The 13,033-nt window shown below is 37.8% G+C and overlaps 1 long non-coding RNA gene across 1 annotated transcript in view; it reads right to left on the reverse strand.

The window, feature by feature from the left end:
• LOC131812372 (uncharacterized) overlaps nt 1-13,033 on the reverse strand; it is a 39,579-nt gene that overhangs the window by 17,931 nt on the left and 8,615 nt on the right. The window contains exon 3 of the long non-coding RNA XR_009346316.1: nt 6,483-6,527. This is a non-coding gene — a long non-coding RNA (uncharacterized LOC131812372). The remainder of the gene's footprint in view (nt 1-6,482; nt 6,528-13,033) is intronic.

Consider the following 13,033-nt stretch of genomic DNA (forward strand, 5'->3'; position numbering starts at 1 on the left):
CATTTTCTCTTTTCCTGTCAAGACCATCAGTGTCACAGTTAGGGCTACTCTCTCAGCATGGGTTCTAAAATTAATAAACTAGAGCCAAGCTGACCCCACTCATGACAGACAAACAACATGAACAAGAAATAAATGTCCACCGGTATAAAGTTCTGAGATTCCAGAGATCGTTTGTTACTGCAGCATAACTGAAACTGACAGAAAGTACTTTATACATTATTTTATATATTATGTTTATATAATATAAATAGAATAATTGTTTAAGAATTATATAAGAAGACCTCCAAATTTTCTGGGCTCCTAATTTTCTGGTAGAGTTCAAAAGAAAATAGCAACAAGACAATTCCAAGAGAGTTGGAAAATTCATGTTACAAACCAATAATTCTCAGATTATTTTTGTCTATGAACCACACTAACAGATATCATTTATTTTAGATCAATAAAAGGACTTCCCAGGACTAGAGGGGTCTTGTCATTTTACAAAAGGAACTCTCGGAGAATACCTATTGGACCAGTCTACCCAAACAGAGTCTCTGAACTTCTTCTCACTACTCTTCAATGTGATAAGCCGGTATTAGGAATAAGTATTGAGAAGTTCTTAGAGGAACGTGACATTGCCGGAACATCCAAGCTCAAGGCTGGTCAAGTTGCCTTTTTGAGTGAGGTAACAGGCCAGTGTGTGTGTTGTCAGACTAGTGTGGTGAGTCACATGTGGCATGAGCTGCACAATAGGATCGGTCTGCCAGAGATCAGAGATAAATAGATAGATAGGTAATTGATTAGATCCTGGTCTTTCACCACAGATTGTTTGAAAATCACTGACCTAGAACCTACTTGAAAATCATCACATCAAGTGATAGGACACTTAATAAAGGACCTGAAAAACACAGGAATGTTATATTTAAAATTGAACTGTTCTCTTGGGAAAATCCACATCCACACTAACAGTCTTCCTAACATTTTCTGTCCCACTGGAGATTTACAAAGGCAGATGGAAGTAATAACTTTTCTTAATTACCCATTGCGTGTGGAGCACTATACGTACAGTTCTCAGGTTACCAAATATGTGTCACCAAACACAGAAGACATCCTCCCTTAAGAGCAATTTTACTCATGGTGGGGGAAATCATACTTAGCCTTTAAAGGTTGACTTAATCTAAGAAGTATCTGAACCATACAATATCTAACTAATCTGACTTCTGGGTTTCTTTTTTTTTTTTTTTAATTAATTTATTTTTTTCAGCATAACAGTATTCATTGTTTTTGCACCACACCCAGTGCTCCATGCAATCCGTGCCCTCTCTAATACCCACCACCCGGTTTCTAAAACAGAACTAAGGTGACAGAATAAGGAGAAGAATGAGAGAAAAATGTTAAACTATGCTGAACTTTTCTTTGAGATGCTCTGGTCTTCCTTTCCCTTCCTCCCCCTCTGCACACCTTCCCAGACAACCCTATTTCCTTTTATGCTCCCCCAGTCCCCCAAAATAAACCACTCATCTATTTCATTCCCTCCCCTTCATTATAGGTAACCTCAGGTATTTAGGAAATAAACTGATTGGATTAATTTATACTCAAGTGTGGATGACTAATGACCTCTTAATCCTTCTGGAGGCATCTGTCTTTTTAACTTATCTTAACTCAGATAAATATACTTATTTTCCTTATTTTTAATTCAAACTTTAGAGGGAAAGTACAAGAAAATGAAAAAGAAATGCTTGGAAAAATAAGTAAAATTATACTTGGTCAAGAAGCAAGAGACTTCTGTCTGAGTCACTTCCTCCCAAAAACTTCCTGATTTTCACCCCTTTTTCGACTTATTTTACATAAAAATTTTCAAGTTTTTTTTTTTTTCATAGTGACCCTCAACACTAAGAACAGAGGTAGTCATTGGTAGAATGGAATCATTTGTACATGAGGTATAAGTCAGGGACAGTTTTCATGAATGAGATCTGAGGGAGGAAATATACAAATAATTGGAAGAGAAAATATTTGAAACACCATAGATATTGAAAGTGGAAAGATACCTTACCAATGATCTAACCTAGTGTATTCCTAGGTGTGGGACATGAAATGCCTGTAGGTGGTAGGCTTGCAAATCATTAAAATGAAATGGAATCACATAGTAAATAAATCACTGATTTTTCAACTATTTTTCACGTTTTTTATTATTATAAGGATAACAACTCAGTTGAGATAGGCTTTAACAGCCCTCTCACTATTGCTTATTTTAATAAGAAGAGGAGGCCTAGGGCTCAGAGTCTTTAATAGACAATGGTCTCTTTGTAGCATTCACTAAAATTGTTTTGTTTTCATTATTTTTTATTTTTATCAAGATCTTGGAAAAGTGTTGATTTTCAATTTGTAATAATGTTATTAAGTTTCTTTTAAAACGCATTCATTTAGGAAAAAGAAAATGAGTTCAAAGAAAATCTTAGGTAAATAGTTTAAGTGGTACATACATGTGGAGATGAATTATGAAGGCAGTATGTAGAAGACTGAAGCTGGGAAAACTTCATACTAATGAACTTCATACTTAAATTTAAGACTGATGAGAGAGATATGCATACAGGTGGGGGGAGAAAACTCCACCAGAAATGGTTTTAAGATAACACACAAACCTGAGGCTTGTAGGTAGTGTAGGTAGGTAATTCTCTGAACAGACCAATTTGCACAAATTATAAAGGAACGTGGCCTTTATAACAAGGTTAGAGTTTACAAGCTTCAGTAACACATGTCTTAGGAATCTCTATTTATATCTGTACACTCAATCTACAACATTACCAAAATCAGGGCATTTTTCCACTCCTTCCTCCTATGAGACAATCCTTGGGAATTTCCCACCATTTATAGATCTCTCAGTACATATTCTCATTTGTGACCAGAAAGAGGGTAATCCTATAAAAATTACACACGAAATTTACATATAGCACTGTATACATTTTTAGTCTAAATAATGATAATGAACGATAATTCAGCATGATCTGTATTAATTCAGATGTCATCAGTAACTATGGGTATACAGTTCAGCATTTCCTCTGGGTTAGTAAGTGAAATTTTAACCATTAATGTGAAATAGCTTTGGCTGAGCTCAACAAATGTTTATTGAACATCAAAATATATTCCAGGAACTGTGCTATGTGTTGAGGAATCATGATCAAAAAGAGATTCAGTCTCCGCCTTCAAGGCATCCACAATTATACAAATTAAATATGAGCCCTACTATATTTGGGCTCAGTTCATTTGTCACAGTTCATTTAAACAGCTTTACTTGGAATTACTTAATGCTTACAGAAATATTTTGATGTAATATATTATTGCTATCTCCATTTTATAGTCAAGAAAACTTACACTTACTCAAGTTAACTTGCCCAAGGTCATTATTAGCAATATTAGTAAGCAACAGAGAAAAGTCTTCAACCTAGGAATCTGCCTCCAAATTAGTGCTTTTCCTGCAATACCAGCCACCCAGAATTATTCCTCTCAGATTTCTGCTTCTGGCTGTAATGAAGTAACATGTGCTCTTGCAGAGAACTACTTAAAAAGCCAGAAAAAATACAAAAATGAAATCTATTTGAAGGCATTCAGTCTATTTGACATCATTAGAAAATTGCCTTAGCAGGCACAATTTTAAGAGTACGAGATGACAGAGGTGAGGGAACCTCAAAAATGAGACCTACCCAATAGGAAAACAATGTGGAAAATAAATGAACCCAAAAGTTGGATTGACGGGAGGTGGGGGGAGATGTTAAAATTCACAAGCTCCAACCCAGACTGATCCAGAAAAATATGAAGAGAAGACAAATGACCAGTATCAGGAATGAAAAAGAGGATATCACCACAGGCCCCAAAGATTTTAAGGATATAAAGGTATATTATGAACAACTTTACACCAATTAATTTGACAACTGAGATGAGATAGGCACATTCATTGAAAAACACAAATTATAAAATTGACACAAGAAGAAATAGAAAACTTGAACAATCCACTACCAATCAAAGAAACTTAATTCATAGTTAACTACTTCCAAAAAGAAACTCCAGGCCCAGAATACTTCATTTGTGAATTCCATCTGACATATATGGAAGAAATAGTACCAAACCTAAACCTACACACAATTTTCCAGAAAATAGTCAAGGGAGAAACACTAAGTCATTTTATAAAGTCAGTATTATTCTGATTCCAAAACCAGATAAAGACATTAAAACTAAACAGAACTAGTTGCATGGTTGACTCAGTCATTGAGCATCTGCCTTTAGCTCAGGCCATGATCCCAGGGTCCTGGGATCCAGCCCTATATCAGGTTCTCTGCTCAGTGTGGGGTCTGCCTCTCCCTCTCCCACTCCCTCTGCTTGTGTTCCCTCTCTTGCTATGTCTCTCTCTGTAAAATAAATAAATAAAATCTTAAAAAAAAAAAACAGAATTACAGAACATTATCTCTTATAACATAGACGTAAAACAACAAAATATTAGCAAGTTTAATCAAATAATATATATCTAGCATATTGGGATATATATATAGGATATATAATATATATCCAATAAACATAATGCATCATGATCATGGGATTTATCCTGGAGATGCAGATTGGTATATCATTCAGGTCTCAGTCAGTAGAAAGAAATCACACTGTAACTAAAACAGAAAGTTCGATATGAAGAACTACTGATTCCAGGGGCACCTGGGTGACTCAGTCAGTTAAGTAACCAACTCTTGGTTATGACTCAGGTCAGGATCTCAAGGTTGTGAGAACGAGCCCTGCATCACACTTAGCATGGAGTCTGCTCGAGATTCTCTGACTCCCCCTCTCCCTCTGCACCCCCACCCTACTCATGCATGCTCTCTTTCTCTCAAATAAATAAATAAAACCTAAAAACAAAACAACAACAACAAAAACTACTGACTCTAACAGAGGAGTAACTATAAATATACTAGCCCTGAGGAAAGTACCCAAGGATTGACAAACGTAGAAGAGAGCCCTCATCTCAAAGCTGGGATGCACATCTCATTGGAAAAGATGTGGTTATAGTCCACTGGATGGTGAACAAGTTCCCTGGCTTGCCCAAGGACTCACTTGTCCATAGTTACTAGATAAGAAAGAAATGCCCTTCCCAGGTTTCGGTGGATTAAAGTTGGTGTGTGGGCATGAAGAAAAAGTCAGGCACCAGGAGCCCAGTCAGAAGAGTAGCACAAGGTCTGGGGCATGAAGTGTTCACAATGGGCCAGAGGAGGGACTGAGATAAGTACAAATGCATTCTTCAGAACTGTGAGTGAGATTAAGACATCTCCAAAGAAAAAGATAACTGATTGTCATAAAAACCAACATTACAGGAACTACTAAAGGGAATTCTCCAAGAAAAAGAAAAATGAGGGGCATCTGGGTGGCTCAGTGGGTTAAGCCTCTGCCTTAGGCTAGGGTCATGATCCCAGAGTCCTGGGATCATGCCCCGTATCAGGCTTCTGCTCAGCAGGGATCCTACTTCGCCCTTTCTCTCTGCCTACTTGTGATCTCTGTCTGTCAAATAAATAAATAAATAATCTTCAAGAAAAAGAAAAGAAAAATGATCCCAAATTGAAACACAGAATTTAGGAAGGAATTAGGAGCACCAGAGAAGGTAAATATATAAGTAAACCTAAATGAATGTGGACTACGTGAAGAAAACACCAATATTACTACTAATTCTGTCTTGTGGAATTTTATATTTGTGTAAAATTAAAATGCATGACAACATAAACATCAAAGGTAGAGCTCATACGTTCCAAGGTCCTGTCACTATGTAGAAGTACCAATTTGTATTAGACACTAATAATTTGAGAATGAATATAGTAATAATCTCCAGAAATAAAGAATGTACAACCCACAAGTTGATTAGAATGATAAAAAAAAAATTAAGCCAAGAAGAAGCAAGTAAGGAAAGGAAAAAAGGAGCATAAAACAGGTGATACAAATATTAAGTTGGTAGAATTCAAAATATATTAGTAACTGAATTAAGCACAAATAAATACTCAATCTAATAGCTAAGATTTTCAGACTGGAAATAAAATCAAAGCCAACTGTTTCCTACTTTCAAAACACACACCTTAAATAATAAGGACATAGAAGTTTTTAAAATTAGGAAAATTATATATCATGAAGACATTTATTAAAACAAAGCTATTAAAAAGGAGACCAGTATTGCAAGACTTTTAGATATAAGCCATTACTAAAGATTAAGAGCAATATTTTATAAAAGAAAAATGTTCTCTTCACCTTTCTGTAAGAGTCTGTAAGGCTGAGCATATTTAAGGACGTTCTAGCCTGGCATCTAAAAATTTCTCAATCCTTGCATACTCCTTTTAACAATGCTAAACTTGTCAACTATCCAGAATTATTCCTAACTCTGTGCAGCCAGTTTTTCTGTGAGCTGCTTTAAAATCATGCCTTACATAAAGTTGACTTCTAACAGATTGAACAAGTCTGAATCTAAATAAGAAACTCACCAGTCTCAGATGACAGGTGGACACAGCACAGTCTCTCGCTGGAGGCTGTGGAAAGTAAGTTGTAGACTCAGGTCACTAAGCAGCAACTCCACCACCCCCTCATCAGCTTCCCGGAGATCAGCCCAAAGCCAAGCTTACAAAGGATCACAGCAGCCCCTCCACAGTACTGATCTGCCCAGCGACCACGGATCTATCAGGTCTCACAAGCCCTGGTGAATACCTCAACATTCCACATGGACCCCAACCAGCCCTGAACAGTCTGCATTGGCCTGTGACATCAGTTATGGTGGAAGGGATCTGTACATAAAGTATGCTTCCTTCCAAAAAAAAAAAGTATAGAAAATTACATATCATGAAAACACTAATTAAAATAAAGGTCGCATAACTATACCAGTATTAGAAAAGAATACAACTTTTAGGTAGTAAGCACTACTAAGGATTAAGAGGGATATTTCATAAGAACAAGTCTCAATACACCACAAAATCATCTATTCTAAAGCTGTGTGTATCAAATAATACAACTTGGATACACAGAGAGTAAAAACTGACAGCACCAAAAAATAGACAAATCCACAGTTACAATAGATTTTAATTATTTATTTGACAAATACAAATCACAAGTAGGCAGAGAGGCAGGCAGAGAGAGAGAGAGGAGGAAGCAGGCTCCCTGCTGAGCAGAGATCCTGATGCAGGGCTCAATTCCAGGACCCCAGGATCATGACCCCAGCTAAAGGCAGAGGCTTTAACCCACTGAGCCACCCAGGTGCCCCAGATTTTAATTTATCTCTTAGTAACTTACAGAATAGAGAAAAAAAATCTGCAAATATATGGAAGATCTAGACAACCTGATTAAGAAACTTGATATAATTAATATAGGTAAAACACAGAACCAGACAATGGCAGAATACTTTTTCAAGGCATAGAGAACATTTACAAAAATTGACTACATGGTAAGCCATAAAGTAAGGATCAAGAAATTTCAAATATTAAAATCATTCAGAATGTTTTATGAATTCAGTAGAATTGAACTAGAAAATAATGAAACAGATTAGCCAGTGAATTCTTCCAAACCTTTAAGGGGGGGGGGATATTACATAAATTCTTCTAGAGAAATACTTTTACGCATACTTTTTAGCTGAGTCCTAAAGCCTATGAAAACTTTATACCCCAGTTTGACAAGGGCTTTGTAGGAGAGTAATGTATTATGCTAGTAAACAGCTCATGAACCTAGAAGCAAAACTTATTTTTAAAATTAGTAGGAATGCCTTCGTGGGTCAGTGGATTAAGCACTGACTCTTGGTTTAAGCTCAGGTCATGATCTCAGGGTTGGGAAATGGAGCCCCTCATAGACTGCTTGAGATTCTTTCCTCTCCACCCTCTACCCCCAACCCCATCCCATTCATGCTCTCTCTAAAATAAATAAAATCTTAAAAATAGAAAATAAAATTAGCAAATTTAATCTGGAAAGAAAACATAAAAAGGATAGTACATCATGACCAAGCTGGGCTTAATCTGGGAATGCAAGAGTTTAACATTCAATTATAATTACCGTAATTCACCACGTTGACAGAAAAAGAGGGAAAAATCATATAATTATCTCTATAAATGCAAAAGAGCTCAGTTGATATAATTCAACACCCATTTATTAGGAAAACACTTAGCTAACTAGAAGGGACTCTCATAATCTGATAAGAAATAGGGCATATCTTTTTTTTTTTTTAATTTATTTGACAGAAATCACAAGGAGGCAGAGAGGCGGGCAGAGAGAGAGCAGGGGAAGCAAACGCCCTGCAGAGCAGAGAGCCTGATGTGGGGCTCGATCCCAAGACTCTGGGATCATGACCTGAGCCGAAGGCAGAGGCTTAACCCACTGAGCCACCCAGGCGCCCCAGGGCATATCTTATGTAAGGTAAAATATTGAAAGTTTTCCTCCTAAAACCGGGAAGAAGACATGGATGTCTATTACCACCACATCTATTCAATGTACTAACCAGGAGAAGAAAAGGAAACAGAAGGATAAAAAGGAAAGAACTAAAATTGTCATTGTTTACAAATAACATATTTACACATCTAAAAAAAATCAGAAATAATATATAGACACTTACTAGAATGGAAATAAATGAATTTAGCAAGACTGCTGGAAAGGAAATTAATACAACAAAAATCAATTGTGGGGGCTCCTGAATGGCTCAGTTTGTTAAGCATCTGCTTTCAGTTCAAGTCATGATTTCAGGGTCCTAGGATCGAGCCCCACATCAGGCTCCCTGCTCAGTGGGGGAGTCTACTTCTCCCTCTCCCTCTGCCCATCTCCCCCTGCTTGTGCCCTCTCTCTCTCACTCCCCCTCTCAAATAAATAAATTTAAAAACCTTTTAAAAATCTATTGTTTTCTAGATATCATTAATAAACAATTAGAATATAAATAATTTCTTTTTTTTTTATTTATTTGACAGACAGAAATCACAAGCAGGCAGAGACGCAGGCAGAGAGAGGGGGGAGGCAGGCTCCCCACTGAGCAGAGAGCCCAATGAAGGGCTCGATCCCAGGACTCTGGGATCATGACCTGAGCCAAAGGCAGAGGTTTTAACCCACTAAGCCACCAAGAATATAATAATTTTAAAGATATCATTTACAATCATAAAAACCTAGGTATTTTTGTGAGACATCTTGTGAAAGATGCACGAGATAGCTACAAAGAAAATAACAACTTTAAAAAATAAAATTAAAAAAAAAAAAACTAAGGAAGACCTAAATAGGAATATACGAGGTTCATGTATTAAAAGACTCAAAATCCATAAAACTGATATATCATAAAGAAGCCAACTCTCCCCAGAACTGATCTACAAAAAAGACCCCAGAAAATTTTTTTGTGTGCATTCACAAACAATCTAAAATTGAAAATCCAAAGGATCATGAATAGGCAAGATCATTTTCTTTGTTTTTCTTAAAGAGAAAAAGAGGATGTATATCAAGTATCCAAGCTAATTATAAAGCTACAGTAATTTAAACAAAGTGGGGATTGGTGGAAAGACAGACAAATAGACAGATGGAACAAAACAGAGAATCCAGAATCAGAGCCACACGTACACACATATACAAAAGGGACACTGCTGTGCACTGGAGAAAGGATGATGTCTTCTATCAGTGTTGCTGGATTGCCTGGATAGCCATATAGAGAAAAATAGATCTTGACCCCTACCTCACACCATTCAGAGTAGGAGTTCCAGGAAGATTTTAGATTAAAGGAGAGAAGTAAAACAATAAAGCTTTTAAGAATAGAACACATTATATCTTTGTGCTCTTGGGGTGCACAAGTATTTCCTCAACAAAATCAGTACTCACCAAACTTAACAGAAAATTTTGTTAAACAGTATCACATTAAAATTTTAAAATTCAGGAAATGAGAAGAAAATCATTTAGGGAGTAAACAAGGCAAGCCATGGTGAGAAAAGATCCTTGAAATACATCTATCCAGCAAAGGGCTCATATGAAGCAAAGAATATGATACATAACCTGATAATAGAGGGAATAAGACTTGAACAGCCATTTCACAAAAGAGGAAAGAGATTCCCATTAAATATATGAACAGGTGCTCCTTCTCATTAGCCATTGCAGAAATGGACAATAAAACCACAATCACATGCCCACCAGAAGGGCCAAAATCTAACAATTGTAAAATCTAACAATACTGTCCTAATCACTGTCCCAGGGAAACATCATCTGGCACTTCCAATCTTATGTACTAAGAGGTTTGCTGGGCAATAAAACATCTTCAAAGTGTGAGGGACATAGGACTGGACAGAGGGGAAAATTCTGCAATTCAGGCCTCAGTTAGTCTTGCAAGAAACTTCAGAGTTGGGATGGCCCTTGAAAATTGTCTCCACCCCACCATCACCACCATGACCACCTCCTCCACCACCAGCACCATCACCATCCCACAGATCTACTCCCAGAAGAAGGCACTTGACTTTGGATGTGGAATCACTCTTTGCCTGAGGGAAATTCAGAGAGAGCTGTCACCACCAACATGACCAGCAGCCAAGTCAATGAGCACTCTGGTCCCAAACAAGAATCTAGATAGACTATTCTCTAGTATAATACTAGGGATTGGTCAAGATGATTGGTCAATACTTGGTCAAGATGGGGAAAAACCGAACTCTCACACAGTGCTGATGGGAATATCATTTGGTACAGCCACTTTGGAAACAATCTGGAAACATCTCATAAACCTGAACATAAGCATACACTATGACCCAGCACTCCCATAACGAGCTATATGCCCAACACATACACCCCGTACCAAAAGACAGGCCCAAAAATGTTCACAGCAGGATTATTTATAATTGTCAAAAGACGGATATAACCCAATGTCTGTCAACAACATAATGGGTTAATAATTGTGACACAGTCATACAAGAAAACTATTGCTATAACAAAACAGCCTAGGTGAATTTCACAAATGTCATGTGCATTGAAAGAAACCAGACTCAATAAAGCCTGAGGTGTGATTTTACAATTACAAAGTTCAAAGACAGGGAAAATGAATATATGTTAATAGCAGGTAGGATACTAGGTGTGTACTTAAAGAGTCACTCTCGTGATGCGCCCAGAACAGAGGAGCTGGACAACAACGTAAGCAGATGTCTCTAGTTCCAGGTCCCGAAAACCACCAGTAATTTGTACACGGTGTTCCCCCAGCCGAGATAAAATATTTGCATTCCATCTTCCCTCGGCTTCCCTTTATATTTAACCAGAAGAAAGAACGAATAATAGAAAAGAGGGAGGAAGAGAAAGAGAGAGGGGCATGTACGTAACACTGTACATTTTAGTCATTCATGTGTACTGTTTCTCTGTTTCTTCCAGTAACAGTATAGATATCACTAACTTCATTTTACACCTTAAAAATCTTTTTTTAAGTTGTAAGAGAAACAAAGAAGAAATGTAAAATGCAGATTTTGCCCATATGAATTTATAATTGCATATAATCACCAGTGGATTAGGAACTGGGAGGCAGGCATACACATAAAACACCAAAACAATGATTCAGAAAAAATGTGTGTCGTTTCTACAATGATCCCTGGAGCATCAGCACTGAAGCTCAGAGAAGAGATGGAGAAAAGTCATCATCCAAGGTGGCTTTTTGGAGCAGCTGAGCTTAAAAGATTTCGTGAGAAGGGGTGCAGGTTGCTAGTTGCCTAGCCAACATTCATTTTTCATTTCTTACCTAGTAAATTAGAAAAGAAAAAACCTATTTTATTTGAGGCAGCAACCTGCACAATTGTCCCCATTTTCCAGCTTTTCTTACAGCTCCATATGACCAGGTAGCCAAGTGCTGTATGGCAAATTGTAAGCAGAGGGCTAGATGGGGTCTCTGGGAATATCCTAAAAAGTAACTGAGTCCACAGAGCCTTTCTTCACTTCCTTCCTCCTGCTGTCTGGCATATGGACATGATATCCGGCGCTCCATCAGCCACTTTGGACCATGAGGCTAAGAGAGCAGAGCAGAGAGAAAGGACCATGGGATACCCCACCATGGAGCTCCAACATAAGCACTAAGTTGTCTACCTTTGAACTTCTCTTCTTGAGAAAAAAAACTGATGGATCTCTAGCTTAGGCATATAAAAGTTTCTACTCAGGTACTAAAATGAGGTGTGGACTTAATGGTGTGATGGCTAGTACTGGCTCACAAGAGCTGACTGTTTAACTTTCAGGAATATCTGTGAGCTGGCTGTTAAACATCTCTGTTTATTTTAAAGATTTATATGTTTGTTTGAGAGACAGAGAGATCATGAGGTGAGGCTACAGAGGGAGAGGGAGAAGGAGCAACAGACTCCCCGCTAAGTCGAGAGCCCAACGCCGTGCTTGATCCCAGGACCCTGAAACCATAACCTGAGCTGAAGGCAGATGTTTAACCAACTGAGCCACCCAGTTGCCCCTAAGCACTTCCATTTTTAAAAAAATATTTTATTTATTTATTTGACAGATAGAGATCACAAGTAGGCAGAGAGGCAGGCAGAGAGAGAGAGAGAGGAGGAAGCAGGCTCCCTGCTGAGCAGAGAGCCCGATGTGGGGTTCGATCCCAGGGCCCGGGGATCATGACCTGAGCCGAAGACAGAGGCTTTAACCCACTGAGCCACCCACGTGCCCCAGCACTTCCATTTTTAAAAATAAAATTAGGGGCAACTGAGTGGCTCAATTAGAATGTCCAACTCTTGGTTTTGGCTCTGGTCATAATGTCAGGGTCGTGAGATCTAGTCCCATGCAGGGCTCTGCACTCAGTGTGGAGTCTGCTTAAGATTCTCTCATATCCCCTTCTTTTGCCTCTCCCCAACACTCACGGTCTCTCTCCCTCTCAAAACAAAATAAAATGAAATTATACAGATGTAAAGCTAAATAAATTAGATCAAAAGCAAAGAAATAAATTATATCAAAAACCAGAAAATCAAGGCTTCTTTTTTCTTTTTTTCTTAAGCTTTTCTTTCTTTCTTCCCCCCCCCCCTTGGAGAGCTTGCTGGTAAACACTTGCCAGCACACTTCTGAGTGAGGTAAATGC

Source organism: Mustela lutreola, chromosome 12, assembly GCF_030435805.1.
Source record: "Mustela lutreola isolate mMusLut2 chromosome 12, mMusLut2.pri, whole genome shotgun sequence".
NCBI classification, from domain to species: Eukaryota; Metazoa; Chordata; class Mammalia; order Carnivora; family Mustelidae; genus Mustela; species Mustela lutreola.